Here is a 17,222-nt window from a genome sequence, read left to right as displayed (position 1 = left end):
TTGAACATATACCACTGTATATTATTTATAGATGTTACGGATAACAGTGTGTTTGCGTGTGTTTTCTTATAGCAACGCTACATCTGGATATCTACTGAGCTCACCGCGGGGAATCGAATTCCTGATTTTAACATTGTAACTCCGTAAACATACCACTGTACTAGCGGGGAGCTACAGGTAACACTCATAAATTGGTCATGTAAATATTTTAATGCATGAGTATGTTTGTATTTCCTTATAAAACTGGTTTGGTTGTTTATTTAAAAAAAGTAGCTATAATAGTACAGATTGTAGAATGTAGAATTTCTTTAACCAGACAAAGGTACGATATTTTATATTTTATCATTTTAAGGGTCTTCCTTACCTTTCTATCCTAGTAATAAGCATTAATAGTGTTTACTGTCGAAGCTGTGAATGTTACACCGTTAGATTAGTGTTCCTGTTTGAGCCCACTGCCGACAATAAATCAAAGCTCAGTGCTGCTAGGTTTTATATTTACAGACATTTGCTTTATGGTGCACTTACAACTAACGAGGCCTTCGAATTTCCTTCCCATTTTTTTGCATTTATATATATATAAACCAAATAAATTTGAAAAACCTTTCTGAGTGTCTTTAAAGTTGACTATTCAATAATAAAAGCATAGTAAATGTATAAATACCTTTACAGTTTACACGCCACACCAGTGTGTAATGTAGTACAGATACGCATATACTTTTCGTTTTATGCGATGTTTGTTTATTCCATCAGTATTAGATTTTTTCTGATGAGGTTCATCATTCGTATCAGCTGTTGTAGGTTGCAGTTTAAGAACTAGAAGTATGTATATTTATGTACAATAATATTTCAATTTATCTATTCTTTTATTCTTAAGGAATCCAAGATTGGAGTAGTCTTGCCTGTCAAGCGAGCATAATAGAGGCCATTGTTGCCAGTTTTTACTGGATGGCGCTACACTTCACGCGCTTTGTGATGACCATCAATATCTGGAGAGTCAGCGAGCACGCGCTCACTTACCCTGCCACAGGAACTGTTACGGACTAGTGGAGTGAGTTCGGACTGTCTCAGTTCAGGCATGCAGCTTTGCTGGACCAGTCGTGAGGACCGATCTGTCTTATAAAAGTACTTTTGTTATATTATTTTTTGTTGTTTTTTTTTAACGAAGAAGAGAATTCGTACTAATGTGTTCCAAGTATCAAAGTGCATCTTTTAAAATATGATGTCAAGGTTTTTTATGAAACAGCGAAAACGAACAATTATGGTAAGCTTTTGTTAGATATTCGTATTGTAACCAAATACTTCTTGCAGTCAAGTCGAAAGAAGTTAAGTTTCAGCTTTTAAATTATTCCTTAGTTGTAAAATTCACTGCCATCCGAAAAGGTTAAGGAACTCTTTGACGAATGCCACGAAATGGTGTTTGATTTTTCTCATCCATTACGACGATGCACTAAAATGTTAAACAGTGGTTAAATGGATGTCTAATGCATTTTTGGTTAAAAATAAAACATATAAATTATACTGTATGCTTGACTGAATAGTATGTTGTTTATAATGGTTTGTGGAGCTAAAATTTAAGGAAAACAAAGTCATTTAAAATATTTTATATTATTAGGTGATAACAATATTAATAGTAATACAAAAAAAACAACAACAACTGAGAAGACAACTGACCAGAGCAGAAATTTTACCAGTATTAATTTTCCAATAGAATACAGGTTACAAAAACGTAAATAAAAATTAATTTATGCACATAAATTTGGTTTTTATATTAGTATATCTAACTTTCATAACTTGTGTAAACTTTAAAACATAATTTATAACCAAAACTGTTTGTTACTATGTAATAGACCACTTTTAACGAAAAATTAACTCTACATCTTTAAGACTGAGTACTACTAGTTCACACATTAAAGGCCTGGCATGGCCTAACGCGTTAAGGCGTGCGCTTCGTAATCTGAGGGTCGCGCGTTCGCGCCCGAGTCGCGCCAAACATGCTCGCCCTCCCACCCGTGGGAGCGTTATAATGTGACGGTCAATCCCATTTTTCGTTGGTAAAAGAGTAGCCCAAGAGTTGGCGGTGGGTGGTGATGACTATCTGCCTTCCCTCTAGTCTTACACTGCTAAATTAGGGACGGCTAGCACAGATAGCCCTCGAGTAGCTTTGTGCGAAATTCCAAAACAACATCACACATTAAAATTGTATGATACATTTTATTTACTTTGTGCTTTATTTAAGAATGTTTATAATTGTTTTATTTATTTTTTAGCTATTATTTAGCTTTCTAGTAGAATAGTACGCACATGTAATATTGATACATAAGGTAACCATGTTAGAAACGAACATCAGACTGTTCATTATTAAAGATACTGCGTTTACGAATACACAATTTTTTTTTACTCATGGCCGAATATTTATAAATATGAGCATTGTTTTTATTCATATGACGAGGGGAAATTATTTGTATGGAATAAAAAAATGAAAAGAGCAACAACAGCAAAACAGGGGAAGAGAGGCATCGCTAGGCACTGGTACACGGGACTCGTGCCCTGATTCTAATTAACAGTGCCCCCATTAGAGCAGAAAAAACCATGATCGATATCTTAATGAAAAGCTGAAAATTTTCCCGTTTATGGGCCCGAGCCCCAAACCTTTTAAGAATCTAGAAACGCCTCTGCAAGAAACCTTTTGCAGTAATTTTCAGGCTCAGCATGGGGAATGTTAATATTTTTCAATATCATAATCTGTGTTTGAGGAATATGCCAATAATAACATTTGTCGTTTGTAATTATTCACTATAACTTTGTTAGTTTCTTACTTTACTTCAGCCACCTAAGTTATGAAAAAAAAATATATATACACATATTCAAAACAGCTTCGATGTATCACATCTTTCTATTTATATTTTTGGTTTCATTATGTAGGTGACGCTTTTGCATCTTTAACACTGCTTGCTCTTCAGCTACCGGTCTTCTTAATGTGCTAGATGAACAGAATGTAATTAAACGCTTAAAATACAAAGTGCACGTGGTGGTGCAATGAATATTTATATATATATATTTACTACGCTTAACCTTATATATATATATGTATGACTAGCGTATAGCTCGTTTGAGGTGCTGGCGCATATTCACGTCTCCACTGTTGTTGGACGTCACACATTTTCTTCAATTTCCATTTCCATTTCAACCGATTTGCATTGCTCAAACGTCACCCGTACCGTACATCCACTCATGTTTACATTAATAAATTTTCCTGGAAAACAAGAAACAAGAATGAATTATTGCTCATTATTATGTATATACATTTTTTGAGACACCCACACATACGTATATAAATATTTTGTGCATATGATGAATCTTCGTGGGTTCGAATCTCCATCACACCAAAAATGCTCGCCTTTTCAGTCGTGTGGGCGTTGTGATGTGACGATAAATCCCCCTATATTTTGGTAAATAGTAGCTCAAAGTTGGCGGTGGGTGGTGATGACTAGCTGCCTTCCATCGAGAGTCTTACGCTGCGAGATTAGGGACGGCTAGCGCATATAGCCCTCGCGTGGATTTGCGCGAAATTTAAAACAAACCTTAGAAAATGTCTTCACATTACTCGAACCTTACTTATAGACTTCACCATCACTTCATTTTTTTCCATTTCTTTTGTATGTATATTTTCTTATAGCAGACCCACACCGAGCTATCGGCTGTGTCCACTGAGGGGAATCGAACCCCTAATTTTAGCGTTGTAAATCCGAAGACATACCGTTGTCCCAGCGGGAGACCGCTTCTTTTACTAACACCAAAGTCTCCATTTGCTGTATTTCACTTAAAAATGATGTATAACTCTTGACACTATAGTTACAGTAGTGATACTCACGGAACTACTTGAATAGGATTTCAATGTTCTGAAAGCATTTTCATATTCGTTAATCACCCCCCTCCCCCACCAAATCAAGTTAGATTGATTTTAGTTGTTACTACTCTATGAATTAGTATAAGGTTTATGAAGACATTTCTTCATGGGAAAGTTATTTAGAATTTTTTAGTATGTTGTTTTTGGACATATAATTGGGCTCCCCTCCACAAAGGCTAAAACGTGCTTGGAAAGTCATCCCTATATGACGGAGTTTAGGTGTAGGTTTTCAAGGTTTCTGAGCCCAAACCTAGGATTGGATTTTGTGTTCCTAGTCCCACTGTGATTTTTGGATGATCGTTTTTGAAACATGTTCATAAGCCTTATTCACAAATTAGTGGGACAAAGCGTGGCACACTTTCAGGTACCACGTGCGAAAGGTTGGTTTTGGGTACGAAACACCTTGTGATAACGATAGAAGTAATTGAGGAGTTTGATCGATGTTTTATGAAAATGTTACTAAAGCGTAAAAGTTATTTTTAATTTCGAAGTACAAGTAGTTGTTCAGTTGATATGGTCTTGAATCACATTTTGTAGTATAATCGAACATCTGCACTCAAAAAGTGCTTTTAAAATGCATTGTAACTGGCCCTTCGTTGAGGATTTAGATATAAGCATTGTGTGACCCGGTAAAATTCATTTTTTTATCATTTTTTTATATCCTATTTAAAGATCTACTCGAGAACTCGATAGTTAATTACATATCTATAAATACCCTACTGTGTCAGCAATAAATTGCTTAAGCTATGGATGCGATTTTATTTTCATTTGAATAAAATTACCGTCATTTAAGAAATTCAGAGAACTGTAAACACACTCAAAGCTATCAGTTTCATTCTACATCGTGACACTATAACTGATAATATACTGTCCATAACTTTTGTTGATAGGTTTATCATGAGCCAGTCCAAATTTAATGCCTCTATCGTTTCTTTTTAGAATCATAAGAAAATATTTTATTTGTGCTCTTCTTTCATTGTTCCCACATAATATGCAAACGCAAACGCAAACTAACGTGACAGGGGTTTAGTTTAGAGAGAGAGAAATCTGAAGACTTCTCTCCCCAACTGGTGTGTTCAGGAACGTTGTGGTTCCTCTTCGTCCCCTCACACATAATATGCTTTTCAATGAAGGTAATTTATGCTTATCACAAAGTAACTAGCGAACAAAAAAACCAATAGAATAATTTCTACGTCACGGTAAATGACATTAGGTTTTTTATTGGTGTATGAAGTATTTAAAACTTGAACAATTTTATAACCTCTCTACGTTGATTGTGCTTACTTTGAATCAGCCGCTTCTGTGTATAAAGTCTGGGAATAGAATATTTCTAATTAGCCAACATTTACCGTACAAGTCTGCACATAATAATCCCTGATTCTGTTGACCTGTATAATGTCATGGTTCTCAAGCGTTTCAGATCTAAAAAGGTCTAATTTATCACTGCAAGCATGGACTAATTACCTAATCATTAATGCTGTTATTGATCTTCCATACCGAGTTAATGAGAGGGAGGAATACCAGTTTATAATGAAAATACGAATCCCTTTATCATAAGTACCATTTTATGTGGATTAGGATTCCATAGGATGTAAGCAACCTTGAAGGAGCTTTGTATAGAACACAAATTGCTGCATATTTTAAATAAATAAATATTGCTGAAAATAGCTCGAATAGCAGTAGATTACTTTTAAGTACTTTTTACTTCGTTTTCTCGCGGAATTTTTCTTGTATTTTGTTGATAGAAATACTTCTCGTTTAAAAAGTTGCCTTATAAAACTTATTAACACAATGATAGAATAATAAATCATTTGCTCAAAACTTCAAGATTTTTACTGCTTGCAGAAAAACTTGTATTTCGAGAAAGATAAATACAGAAGTTTCGTCTTTAATGAACAACGTATTTAACTGCAATTTTAAAAAAGTAATATATCGTTTGAAATGCATCAATTGTGGTGAAACAGACAACTCAACGTAACAAAATTTTCACTTTTTCTTGTTCCTGGGCAGAAAGTGTTACTTCCCAATTGCTTATGCCTAAAGTAAATGGAAAAGACCTATTTTTCTCTTCAAACTTTGCTTTTGTGACCTGGGTTATGAAATTTTCAAATTTACCTATTTTTCCAGTACATTCCAGGAAGATTCAGTGCTGAGTAGTTGATAGAGAATGTTCTCAACTTACAAGAATTTTCAATAACTTTCTAGAATGTTGTAGAACATACGAGAATTTTCAAGAACCGTTTAGAATTTTCTAGAACTTTCCATAGTAATATATATACAGGGGCTCACCGCTCATCACTTCAGTTTAGTTCTAGCTGTCTAAGTGAACACATAGACCTGTCTGATTTTATCAGAGATGACATCAAGAAGCTGTAAGCATTCTCCAGACGCATTCTGCTATGTATATGACAAACTTATCAGTGCAAGAACGAAAACGTACTATCTGAAAGAGGAATACAACAGCATCAAGATCTTGCTGGAAGCCTTGAAGAATGATGTGTATGGCTGGTAGGTTATCGGACCTACAAAATGATGGCATTTCTGATGGGTCTCCAAGGAGGCTTTACCAAGTTTCCCTGTTATCTTTGCCTTTCGGACAGCAGGAACACTGCAACGCATTACAACAGAAAGCACTGGCCACAACAGACCGAGTTCTATGTGGGGAGACACAATGTCAAGTGTGAACCACCAGCGGACCTCCAGCAGGTGTTCCCACCATTGCACATAAAATTGGGTCTTATGAAGCAATTTGTCACAGCTCTTGATAAGGAGTCTGCAGCCTTCATGTACCTTCGAGACTTCTTCCCTAAGCTGTCTGAGGTAAAGGTCAAAGCTTGTGTCTTCGTTGGACCACAAATAAAGAATATCCTGAAGTGCACAGAATTCCCCAAGAAGCTCAGTAGGAAGGAAGAAAAAGCTTGGGGCAGCTTTGTTGCTGTAGTTTGAGGCTTCTTGGGCAATCACAAGGCCGAAAATTATGTGGAACTGTTTGAGACTATGGTGAAGAACTACGGCAAAATGGGCTGCAGGATGTCCCTGAAAGTCCACATCCTTGTCTCTCATCTTGGTAAATTCAAGGAGAACATGGGAGCATACTCAGAGGAGCAAGGCGAGCGCTTCCACCAAGATATACTGGACTTTGAACGCCGCTACCAAGGAGTGTATAACGAAAGCATGATGGGAGACTATATTTGGGGGCTGATACGTGGAAGCGATTTACATTACAGTCGCAAATCTCGAGAAACTACTCACTTCTAAATATTTTTGTATAACTTTAGTATAAATACATGTAAATCTTGATTCATATGTTGTTTTATTCAGACCTTACGTGAATGAAAATGTGCAAATTTGCCCGTTTTTACAAAGAAAATAAGTTAATTTCTAAATTTCATTATCCAAGTCACAAAAGCAATGTTTCAAGGGAATAATGTCCATTTTCTGTACTTTTACACCACAAGCAATTAAGAAAGAACACACACTATCCAGGAACAAAATTTGTGTTACGTAGTGCAATTTCAGATTAAGGATGGATTTACATGTTACATATTTCCCCAAAAAATACCTAAGATATGCCAGCAAACATTTTATTGTGTGTATTTGGAACAAATTTAAAACTTTTAAAGGACCATATTTTTACGTGTTCGCTTCTTGGACACGTGGTATAAAAGATAAATTTTTGAAAACAATATTTCAAAAGTTTTTTGCGCCATTTTAAATAGGTAGAAGTAAGAGTAAAGTGAGTGAGTAAGGTTAGTTGTATTTGTGGGAATGTAAAAACTGTAAAGAGAAATCACAGAAAGGAAATAAATAGTAAGATGTATAGTTTTGTATTAAGTTGTTAAAGGTTATGGAAATTGATTGTTTTTCTATAAAAAGACAGAAGAAAGTATAATTAAGGCAAAACTTTGACCAAAAGAGAAAAGAACAAAAGAGAGTAAAAGAGGTAAAAGTATATCTGATGAACTTTTTGTGTGTATTTTAATGCATTGATGGCATTTTATATTTGAATATTTCGAAAAATATGTATTTAATTCAGGTTATTCAAGTTTATATAAAAGTTGTATTAGAATATTTGAATGTTTTTATTATAGATTATTTGTAAACTTATATCCTGAGTCGTGACCTTTGAAGTCACGAAACCGATAGAAAATCACGAGAAAGAGAGAAAGAGGTGTTTAAATATTATAGTGTTTTGCTGTTTGTATATATATATATATATATGTGTTTGAGTATGAGTGGATATAAATGTATTCGAAAAGAAAGAAAGGTTCATGTCTCTACTCTTTACTTCATATGTCGTCTTGTTACATGCAAAGCGTTCGAAATAGTAGGTGATGGTTTTAACATCTTTTCGACAGTAACATAACCAGATATAACTTTTAAACAAATTCCTTTCATAGAAGCATAAGAAAGTTTAGCAATAACCACTAACTGTTTTTTGCGACACCATGTAACCTGTTTATTCACATTAAATTCACAGGGCTTGCACTAAGAAGAATTATATGGTAGTATTATTATGCAAATCCAGTACTGAAGGTAATTATTAAAATTAAAATGAATGGCCTATGGGAACGATCAATAATCGTTACTTAGAACAGATAATGCTCGCCCTAGTTTCACTTAGGGCTATTTTTGATAAGCCGATTGAGAATAAAGAAAGGATTTTGAATATCCTGGTGACAGCGTTTGAAACATCCTATACCACGTTCAAAATTTACTGAATAAAACATTACTTTTAACGTGTCTTTCGTTGAAACGTGATTTTCACAACGACTAGCAGTTTCTGATATATAATACTTTTAAATATGGAGGCTTATTTCTAATCACTTTAGAAACACAGTGGTAAACTATTAATTATTATAACGATATCAATATCATATCAATAAAACATAAAAATGAAGAGATACAGCATGTATGATATAGAATTTTATCAGGTGATTCGAGGAATTGTGTTCTTTTTAAATATACTTCTGGGAAAACATTAAAGCTTTTTGTTTGTGTTTTGCTTTTTGTTATGTTATATAAAAAAACCTTTGATATTAAAGTTAATTTTATACAGGGTGATCAGCAGACAAGAAAAACAAATAAAAAGTTATATTAAGAGGAAAGTAAAATAGATAGGCCTTGTTTCTGGCTCGCTTTTAAGCGAATGTTTATGTGCCTACACTCGGTTTCTCGGAGACTGTAATACCACACGAGTGGATGCGTTATTAGATTTATGCCCAGATGCGAAGGTTCTCAGGCGTTGGTTATTTTCTGAAGCCTTTTCATGACTCTCTCGTTTTAAGGGTTGTGGCTAGTGCGAAATGTGCGATTCACCTCATGCAACGTGCCCATATTTCAATATCGGTGATGAATTATGTGATCAACAGGAACAGAGATGTCATTTCCCCATCTTTCTTCCCCTTGTAGAAATAGATTATTCGCGCTTCAAATGATAATTTATTCGCAAACAGTTATGATGCAATAATTACAAATTGCTGAGAGCTAATTAAATTATACATAACCGTGTGTGGTAACTATATCGAAAATTGTTTTTTTTTTTCTTAGACACGGAAATACCGTTAATTAAAATCATATGTTCATAACTTCTCGTATTTCTTTAATTTGCCAGATTTATACTTTTCAAAAATTATCCTAATTGTAAAATTCTCGAAAGAACCAATCTGAAGATATCTTAGAAAGTTTTGAATAAAGTATTAAAATAAAAGAAAGTATGCAGTGAGAGAGAACATTAACAGTATATCAGGTAAGTTCAAAAGTGTAGTAATTGATATCAGAGTGAGTACTAGCGTTTAGGAATTAAACCAGCTAGTGTAAGTAACGATTGAAAAATTAGAAATGTTTACTTACTTTGAACTCACTGTGTTAATTTTAATTAAGATAATTTTTTTTAAATTAAAAGAATCTGCTACACGAAACTAAAGATAGCTGTGTTTTATATATAACAGACTATAAGTCTTGTCGATAATGCTATTAATTAAGAAAAATATTAATATTTATATCACATTCACAAATTCATATTCAAATTCATACATACTTATAATGCTACTGAATATCGATTAGTTGATTTTCAGACTTTACTCTTCCTGCTTCTTTCAAATTAATATCTGAAAAAGCCTACTGTCAAGAAGCTCTTGGATTATCAGGTTTTGGTTTTACCATTTTTTTGACGGTAACATATTCCAACATAAGTTTTAAATCCCTTTATTTCCATCGAAATATTAACGAGTTTAGTAATAATCACAAAATGTTTTTTGCGACACCGTATAAAATTTGATTCACATTAAATTAACAGAACTTGCACATTGTTATATTAAAGTGACAATCACTGCTATACTCTTAAAACATTAATACACAATAATTAACGATTGCAGCCTTTCCGTCCTACTTGTAAAACTCAATTAATTTCTGATTTCCATTGAAAGAAATTTTAATTACTAGTGTGGTGGAACTGTATTATGTAAAGAACCTTCCATCCCACTAAACCTTGACCGGTATAGTGGTATGTCTTTGGATTTCCACTCCTATCAACCCGTAAGAGGAGAGGAAGAGTGGTTAGTTTATTGTTTAGGTTTGTACGTAATTACAAACCAACCAATAATGATATGCAAAATTAAACATATCTTATTAACAACAGTGTATGGAATTAGGGTTATCATATCACACGTGGTATCCTGGTGGCTATGTGTAATGGTTTATTTAAAACCATGAAGGATTTTCTTGCTTAAACGTTCGTGTGCTTGTTGTTATTAGGTATAACAAAACACTTTGACTGCATCTCAAACATCAACTAAGGTTTCAAATTTCAAGGTATGCCTAATAATGTATGTTACGATAATTTCTTTAGTGAATCGGTAAATAGTGGTTAAGTTAGAGAGTTCTAACCACCTATTTACTGCACCAACTTTGATTGATACAACGGGTTATAGGACAACTACCCACCAAACAATTACCCTCTCGACAGGAACGTAGATTTTTTACACCCGATGGGGGGGATGATTTTTCCAACTACTTATGTGGACTGTTCAATTTGCAAATTAGTAATATCTGATTATGTGAACCTGAAAGCTGTAAACATGTGGTTACAGAGTAGTCTTGTTGCCATGATACTTCAAGGTTTCCATGTAGGTTTGTATAAGTGAGGTGTGTGAACAGTTTTCAAAATGTTAATAGAATAAAGACAAATGTGTCACAAATTAACTGCCACATGAATTTATTCCTGCACACTGCACAGTATAAAAGCTGGCCATTATACTTGACAAGGTTACTAATAACTTTCGTTGCATGAATTACGTTTTCAAATATTAATAAAATTAGTAATTACCCTTGATAAGTTTATATCTACTGAAAAACTGTTCATGTTGTTTGATAAAAATAATTAAAATGTCTTTGCGAACTCGTGAAAATTACACATCAATACAATGAGCACATAATTATTCATACTTTTCTTTGAAGTAAAATTCATTTAGTCCTCTAGTCCCAAACGTAGACCTCCTTTGTGATGATCTGTTTATGAATTCTTTCATAAGCTCTTCTATATTTATTTTGTCGACCTAATCTTTGTGAGTGTGACAAACTGCCACATGGTTGAGGCGGCATTGAGACATAGCTGACCTTAACCACGTCTTCAACCGTCTTGATGCAGAAAAGCTGCGTTCACATTCGCAGCTGGATACTGGACATACAAGCAAAATTTTCATAAGAAGAAACACTTCACTAAACATCTGTTGGCTTGTTTCATGCATTTTACAGTAAGCATCCTTTGCACCTTTCAGAGATACTGCTTTTGTTGTTCCTTTGAACATGGGCAACTGAAACTCGATCCGTTGTGCAGAGATTTCTGGATAGAAGTTTATAACCGAGTTGTCAATCTTTCCAGATGTGATCATGTTCTCAAGTGCCAGATATTGCCTCAAGTCATTGTTGTCTGCATTGAATCTAGTGGTCAGATGTTTTATGACTGTGTCCACAAATTCAAAATATTGGCTTCTGTAGTAATCTCTAGCTGTTGCCGAATGGTGTGCTGAGCCATCACCTGTGATCCTTCTGGGGGTCTGCGAATGCGTGGTAGTTCAATGGGCACCAGATCTAGAGAAGTTACCTTTTTCTCAGCTTCATCAAATATTTTGTTGTAGTTTTCCTCTGTTCGCAATACCCGCAGTTGCTCAACTGTCATTGCAGATGCTTCAATCATGCCAGATACTGTTACTGATTTTGCTTGGAATGCACGGTTTAGTTCCTCTAATGCAGCAAATGGATTCTGAGCCATCAACAATCCTAAAACTGTCTTTCCTTTGTCAAATCTGTCCAGCAGACCTCGTGCTTTCACTGCTACATATGATTTTTCATTTGCTAATTCAGACAAAGAATCAACAATTTCACTGTAGTGATCACTAGCACATGTAATTGCAGATAGGCGGCACAACCAGCGTGTTGGACACAGTGGGCGGATGCATTTAACTGGACCATTGTGGCTGTCTGACGATACAATATTTTCAAAGATTGTCTCGTATTTGCCTGACCTCTGAAGCAAGGCATAAAGTTCATGTACCCACTGAATAGAATCTCGAACACATTCACAAGCTTCAACTGCATGTTGCATTATTAAGTTAGACTTGTGTGCTCCGCAGTGAAAAAAAAAAAAAGCTGACGGTTGTTTCTCTTTTATTTGTGCCTGGCATTCACTGTACGCACCACTCATGTTAGTGGCTCCATCATAAGTTTGTGCTCTTAATCCTGACAGTGGTAAATTGAGTCTAGTCAGTACATCAAGTATAGTCGAGGATATTGTTTCACCAGTTGTATTGGAAACACTGTACAAACCAAGAAATGTCTCATGGACATCAAGGTTCTCATCTACGTATCGTACACATATTGCTTCCTGTTCGGCACCTGGAACCCCTTGAGTGCCATCCATTAATGCAAAGATTTTACTTTGTTGCACTTCGTGTGCTATATTACTCAGTATTTGATGGCTGAACATCTCCATTATTTCATTCTGAGCCTGGGGTGATGTGAATGTGGTTTTTTTTGACAAGTAGACCGTCAACTCAGGGTCTTCCTCTTCCAGGAGCTTCATTAACTACGTAATGCTAAACCTTGACGCAGTAAGAAACGTAAACTTCTCAATATTTTGGTTAGACTTCTTTTGCATTCTTCCTGCTGCTTCTTTTTTCCATCATGTAGCTGGACAGTCACTGGAGTTACATCAAGTGAACCTTCTGGAGATATAGCAAATCTGTGCTGAGAGGAGGATTGGTGTTCGTTGAATTTTGTTTTGCCTTTTTCCAGTTGCAAAAACCGGTAGATATGAAGGTATACTCCACTGGCCTCTCCAATTTCCTTGTAAAAAGGCCTCTATTTTCCGCCTTGGCACAATGAAAGCATATGACTTTTTGAGTCTGATTGTCGAAGTGCAGCCATGTGAACACATCAAACCATGTGTTTTTCTTTTAGCAAAGCCACAAAGGCTATCTGCTCAGCCTACCGAGGGGAATCGAACCCCTGATTTTAGCGTTGTAAATCCGGAGACATACCGCTGTACTAGCGGGGGGCCACATCAAACCACCTGCCCTGGAAGTTGATATGTTGAGATTTTGCTTTCTGTCGTGGTATTAGTTGTGCGTCTGGATGATATGGCTTTCCACACTATATCTGTGGAGCGTCAGGTTTTTCATTACTGTACAAACTTGTTTCACAACTATCTGGTGGTTCATGATGTGCAATAGTTGCACAAGCATTTTCAGGCTCGTCCTCTGATGAACATGATATTTCCTCTGTATGGCAAGTTTCTATTCCTTTACTTGAGGTTGTTGGATTATCTGCATCTGCATTGTCACTTGTAGTACTAGTAACTGGCTTGCAGAACTGTCTAATATCGGAAAGATTCAGACGCTTGCTTGTCATAATTGGAATCTGCTTCCCAGATGACTCAACAGGCTAAAATACAGTCTTTATTGGAAAACTCTAACGTAGAACGAACGAAGATAGAGCAGAATGGAAGTAGGACTGAACTGTACAATGTATTTAAGTCGAACGCGCGAACCTCACAGTGACTACCGAGCCGACTGACCGCCTGTGCATCGCTGGAACAATAATGTGTGCTTGTTACAACACAAGTAATTGCAATTTTCTCGAGAAATACTTAAACAATCACAAATATATTATATTCCTGTTAAAGCTCATCAAAAGGCAAACACGTTGTAATATAATGTCTATAAGCACGTCTATTAAATAAAAACACCTAAACACAAACCAGCAATACAATTCGAGTAGAGGCTTCAGGCCGTTGAAATCGCTCCTTTTGTGTTCTAATTATACAAGAAAATACAATATTTTTACTATCTATGATAAGAGAATATATTTTTCTTTTACCACAAAGCACCAGCACTTTATTAGAGGGCGGTGATAATCTGAAATTTCATGGATTAATGAGGGCCACAGACACAGGTCTAATGAGCCCAGTTGTAAAATCGAGGCTCAAGACAAAAGTAAGCGGAGAGGGTGATGTAGGGCGCGTCTGGATCCGAGCGGCCCGAACCTATCGTTAACTGTACACTAAACGTACACTATGGTCAGCGGCTTCGGCAGCTAGGGAGAGTAAGGCGTTCGACAATAAAACGGGCTAGACATGCATAAGAACAAATGGCGTAGGAAAACCGCACAATATACACATAAGATTGATGCTGCTACAAGCTATAAATGGCCTTCCAGATATAAATCACAGGAGTTTACGCTTGGGAGTAATATTTTCGAATTTCATGCTCTGTTCAATCTGTTATGATGAAAATTTTACCTAATCTTACACTCCGTACAAGACGTAGGTAGATTCTGTGATAGTGCTTGCAAGCCTTGCATGTATACTTAGGCCTACTGACTGATACTTACAATTATCGCTTAGATCGAAAAGCTTGGAAGCACGCCTGTATTAAAGATGTACATTTCGACTACTGAAAAAACCTACATCTCGCCCTGATCATGTAATTCGATTGGTAAGAACACGAGAATCACAAGAACAAATACACAATTTGTAGGCCTGTGATGCAATAAAACAATTCAACAGACCAAATTGCAGGGGGGATGATTGTATGCACCATACCCCCTACCTAAAATGAAGGGAAGATGTATCCTCCATCCCCCAGGATCTATGCCCCTGCAAGTTAACGTGATATCCGTTTGTGTGTAGACCTTTAATTTACTATTGTCATGATTAAGAGACCGATTTATTATTGAAGAAATGTTCTCGAGATGTTTGTCATAGAAATATAAACTTTACAATGGAGGGACATTGCAATGATTCACTTTCTTTATGGAAAATGAAATCATTGTTAAGTAAATAACCTTAGGACTAGATTGCTACCATGGGACTACTTATACAAATCTGTGTTTTCAGTCTGATACTTTTATATCGGTTACCTTAAAAAATAATGCAATCTCCATTGTGGTCCTTTCAGTTTCATATCTTTATATATATAGTTTCTTTATCTTTTTTTCCATGGTGAATTGTTCGTAAATAAACTAGTATCTTCTAAACATCTTTTTCCATACGTATGATGAAGAGCATGATTTATTACTGCTTTTTAGAAATAACCAGCTAACCAAGTTAATGTATTACGTTCTTTCATACATCCAAGCGTTTAAAAAACAACAGAGATTGAACAAAGCTTTCAGGCTCTACGTTGATTCTCATCTCTCATTAGTAGATACAGATTTATTTTAATATACAGTTAAGCCTAGTATATTTCGGTAATATTAATTTCTTCTCTTAGACGTTTTTGTGTTTGTGTTTACCACGCGTTTATCATTGCTATACATGTAGCTAGATTGAATGAACGAACGAAATGTTATTGATCCGTGTCAACGAACACAGTGAGGTTGAATTTGACAGTATCAAAGAACACGGTAAGATTTTGTTGTCGACTCTATCAAGGAACACTGTTCAAGCTCATTGTTGATTCGTGTAAAATATATATAGTAAGATTTCATTGTTGACCAGTATCAACGAACACAGTAAAACTTCATTTGACAATAACATTTCTTTACATGTCTATTATTTCAAGGTTTTCAGATAGTGCACCTAAAGAAGGCATACCGAAATTGGAATTCATTTGACAGTAAAGTAGACATTGGTGTTAAATATTTTTTATGTGTTTCAAGTTTCAGTTAAAGGGGAAACAAGTTGAACCCTACATTAGACAGATACTTAGTGTTACATTTCACAGTGAATATAATTTTTTAGTTATAGAGTAGGATCTTTACAACTGCCACTTCTTGTGATAATATTAAAACTTTAATTAGCTATTCCTTTTGGCCTGGCACGGCCTAGCGCGTTAAGGCGTGCGCTTCGTAATCTGAGGGTTGCGGGTTCGCGCCCGAGTCGCGCCAAACATGCTCGCCCTCCCAGCCGTGGGAGCGTTATAATGTGACGGTCAATCCCACTTTTCATTGGTAAAAGAGTAGCCCAAGAGTTGACGGTGGGTGGTGATGACTATCTGCCTTCCCTCTAGTCTTACACTGCTAAATTAGGGACGGCTAGCACAGATAGCCCTCGAGTAGCTTTGTGCGAAATTCCAAAACAAACAAACAAACCTATCCCTTTTACGGTGTTGAAGAGTTTATGCCAAATCGATACGTCAGTTGCTTGTTTTTTGTTAATATTTGTTTACAGTGAAAGATGTAGAATACATTATACCCCTTCTAGAGAGTGATAAGAATGATTCATTTTACAGAATGATATAATACTTGTGATTTTTTTTTCAGGGTAACATGCATTTTTAACACTTTTTTATTTAATTTAATTTACGTATAGTAATTTCAGTTGTTGTTTTCGACTCTACAAGCCAAATAGTAGTTCTGTTTTTGTTTGTTTGTTTGTTTTGGAATTTCGCACAAAGCTACACAAGGACTATACGCGCTAGCCGTCCCTAATTTGGCAGTGTAAGGCTAGAGGGAAGAGAGCTAGTCATCACCACCCACCTTGTTGTGATGTTACTATAACCGTCATATAATGTGACGGTTAGGGATTGACCGTCACATTATAACGCCCCCACGGCTGGGAGGACGAGCATGTTTGGCGCGACTCGGGCGCGAACCCGCGACCCTCAGATTACGAAGCGCACGCCTGAACGCGCTAGGCCATGCCAGGCCCCAGTAGTTCTGTCACAAGGTATTCAAAAAAGGTTTTTTTCACTTTAGGCCTGGTTCAGTATACGTTGAAACTGAAGAAATTTAAAATTACTCCATAATAAGTTGGGTGTGGTATTTTGATTAGCATATCGAATTGTGGATCCATGGCTCATGCCTTGTTGCCGCT

At 35.8% G+C, this 17,222-nt stretch overlaps 1 protein-coding gene across 4 annotated transcripts in view; it reads left to right on the top strand.

Moving 5' to 3' along the window:
• LOC143252719 (coiled-coil domain-containing protein CG32809-like) overlaps window positions 1–17,222 on the top strand; it is a 431,304-nt gene that overhangs the window by 24,028 nt on the left and 390,054 nt on the right. For all 4 annotated transcript variants that reach the window (XM_076505287.1, XM_076505286.1, XM_076505285.1 and 1 more), the window contains exon 2: window positions 875–1,261. The gene's annotated coding sequence lies outside the window, so the exon portion shown is untranslated. The remainder of the gene's footprint in view (window positions 1–874; window positions 1,262–17,222) is intronic.

The sequence above is a fragment of the Tachypleus tridentatus genome, chromosome 6 (assembly GCF_004210375.1).
Source record: "Tachypleus tridentatus isolate NWPU-2018 chromosome 6, ASM421037v1, whole genome shotgun sequence".
NCBI lineage: Eukaryota > Metazoa > Arthropoda > Merostomata > Xiphosura > Limulidae > Tachypleus > Tachypleus tridentatus.
Note: the sequence above shows the minus strand (reverse complement) of the source record. Positions and strands in the feature narration are given on the sequence as shown.